This window comes from Euprymna scolopes, chromosome 2 (genome assembly GCF_053919585.1).
Source record: "Euprymna scolopes isolate OS-2025 chromosome 2, ASM5391958v1, whole genome shotgun sequence".
Classification (NCBI taxonomy): Eukaryota; Metazoa; Mollusca; class Cephalopoda; order Sepiida; family Sepiolidae; genus Euprymna; species Euprymna scolopes.
In genome coordinates, this window is record NC_136483.1 from 22348162 (window position 1) to 22351422 (window position 3261).

General features: G+C 38.7%; 1 pseudogene; it reads right to left on the bottom strand.

The window, feature by feature from the left end:
- Positions 1-256: 256 nt before the first annotated feature.
- LOC145243483 (U2 spliceosomal RNA) lies at positions 257-382 on the bottom strand (annotated as a pseudogene).
- Positions 383-3261: the final 2879 nt, after the last annotated feature.

The following is a 3261-nucleotide window of genomic DNA, read 5'->3' on the forward strand; positions in this document are numbered from 1 at the left end:
TCTCGTGTAATGAATGAATGCGTGAATGTAGGATTGACATGAAATTCTTAAAGATAAACTAAAATGACCGAAAAATGGGCTGAAATGACTTAAATAAATAAAAAGTAAATGACTGAGAATGACTTTAATGAACTTAACGATGAATTGAATGACCTTAAGAATGACTTGAATGCTTTAAAAATAACTGGAATCCTTCAAAAACAACTTGAATGATTTGGAGAATGACTTGAATGGCTTTGAGACTGACTGGTTGTAAAGTGGGTGATCATTTTACATTAAATTAATACAGAAACGTTATCCCCCAATTTATATCAAAATAAGTACAGCATGTAGTAAGAACGGATACTACACTTTGATCTTTGCCAAAAGGCCAAGAAAAGCTTAAAAAGCTCAGAAGAGCATCTATTAACAACAGATTTTTGGTCTTAACCAAAAAGGCCAAGCACAAAAGTGTTACAGACCGACCGACCGACGGACTAACGGAGTGACTTATAGAGTCGCTTGCATGCAACTAAAAAGGGAGAAATACGAAATTTTACGAGAAAACATTTTTATATAAGAAATAAGAATAAAAAAGATACTTTTATATTGATAAATGTTTATAGTTCAACACGTGTTTGTATAAAAAAGTTGAGTGAATAGTTAATATGTTGATAATATATTTGTTAGCATGGCATTGTGTATGTGTGTGCGTTTACCTCTGTTGCAAGTGTGTAAATATGTGCAAACTGATAAAGGCTGGATACGTGAGTCATTGCGTTCTTTCATCTTGCCATCTCGGGCCCAGAATCTCTTCTAAAACTGATTTTCTTGGCCAGGTCTTATAGGAATTTCGAAGTTCGCACTGGCTTATTACTTTCACGTATATGTGTTACTTTTTAAGGTTTAACAGATTTCAAGCCGATTACAAAATATTTGGTTTAACATATTCATGTGAAAACTTGGTAGATTTATGAAGTGATGAAAAGAGCGAATGAAAATGAACCGAAGAAAGGGGGTTAGCAATTAGAATTATTTACTTTTAGTATTCATTCGAACTGCATCTCTATGTCTAATTTAGCACAGATTGTTTGCAATCGTTATTTCAGTATTAGATAAGCCAACAAGGAACCAGATAAATATAATAAGACAAACCAAACATTGATATATATAGAGTCTAAAAATAATGAAAAACAAATGAACTAAGCAATCGGGACTTGATCTTTCGGTAGTTTATTGCTAATCTCCTGAGGCACCCTTACCAGACAATGCCGATGGAGCTGTTCATACATTTTTTATTTTGCAAGTGAAAGTATTTAATCCCGGAGAGCACTGATTCTTCATCCCTACTTTCTGATCCTTTTGTCACATCTGTAGAGGATGAGACACGTTAGCCATCCTTGTGGCGTGCGAATAGTGCCCGCTTTTGTTAGGTAGAGAAATAAAGAGAGTGTAGTCGCATACTCCTCTAGGCAAGAAATGGGTACACAAAATATGCCGTTATTGTAATTGCCACCAAAGTATATTTGAAGAAAGAAAAAGCATTAAAACAGAGTTACGTATTTACATATATACAAGGATTATTTATGTACACAGAAGTATTGAACAATACACAGCGTGTTCCTGTATACGCGTGTGTGTTTATATCATGCATGAAGTTAAATGTCCGTTATGGATATGAGCCCATTGTTTATACGCGTATGGAGTTAGAATGTTTGTTATGCGTATGTTGCGGGGGCCGAATGTCGGTAGCAATCGAGCTTACAATTAAAAGATCACACAGGCGCGAAAAAGACTAAAACCGACAATGGCAAAGAAGAGATTACAAACGCAGTGGTGCGCGAGCCTTTTCTAGTCTCACACAAAAACACGCGTTCACATTTCAAGCCATATTACTTGTCATATACATACGCGCACACAAACATACGCGCACACGTCCACACACGTACAAATATTAATGTTCGCGTACATACACTCACATTCACGTGTATACACACACACTAACGTACACACATGTACTCACATATACGCGCACACGTACGTACACATGGGCGACGTCACTTCCCCTTTCAAAGGAAATCCACACATGCGCAAAAGACCACCGGAAACAAGTATAAAAGCAAGAGCAATAAGCAGCATCTTCCTTTTCCAACTCGCCTTCCGAGTTGTGTGGTCGGTGCACCAGCCACCGCCGTTTCGGCAGACGCGCGCACGCGCGTGCCTCATACCACTTGCTACTATGTGGAACAAAAAGCTAACAAACACTACGTACACTTTATACGCTTTCTCTCTCCATGAACTGGATTGACATTATCAATCTCTCTCTCTCTCTCTCCATATATATATATATATATATATATATATATATATATATATATATACAACTTGTCCCTGAGAATACCTTCGCGTAGCTGACTGCTAACTAATGTCAACCTTCTATCCTCTTCTTTGTCTACATGCTGGGCTATCATTCTCATTTCTACTATATTACTCACTTCTCTTCCCACGCACGAACAAACGATAGTGAGATGAACGCACATTTCCTTTTTCTTTCTACACCACCAGTCCCGCAACAAACGATGGTTACACCCGCGCGGACATGAACACGTGTCATATCTAAAACATTCATTTTTTTCAACAATAAATAAACGACATGTTTATCTATTCCAGCAATTGAGTCTTTGTTTCCTTCATTCTATTCGTTCCATTATTTTTCTTTTGTAACGGGACTAGGATTTATAGACTCTAGTCCTCTACAGTGGGTACTGTCGTGAACGAATATAAATCTGTTCACGTTTAGTTTTCGTAAAGAAACTGAAAGGTGGTAGGAGGTCTCAGGCTGAGGGTTGGGATCCAGTTGATGTTTGAATTGGCACGGCTACGAGGTCATCGCTAGTGGCTACGAAAAACACATGCTGGCTTGAGAAGCTGGATTGCTGGGATTCAAGCGTGTCAATGGCGAGTGGCTGCAGCTGCTGTTACTACTGGGTTCGCCCATTGTCGGGCAGGTAGTCTAACCCGTTCTGTGTGAACATGACTACTGCTGCTGAGTTGGGTTGGGCCGCTGACGGACCCAACCTCGCTGTGTGTGTGTGTGCTTTTGTCGTGTCTTTAAAGTGCTGTAGGGAGTTGTCTGTTTGAGCTTTGTATTCGTGTGTTGTATCAACTTGAAACTGAAACAGTTGTGAATATTATTCTAGCGGAAATTATACCATTCAGAATTCCACGGAATAATTATTCACGTCAAAGTACTTGCCGAAGGGTCAGCAGCTGTGGATTTTA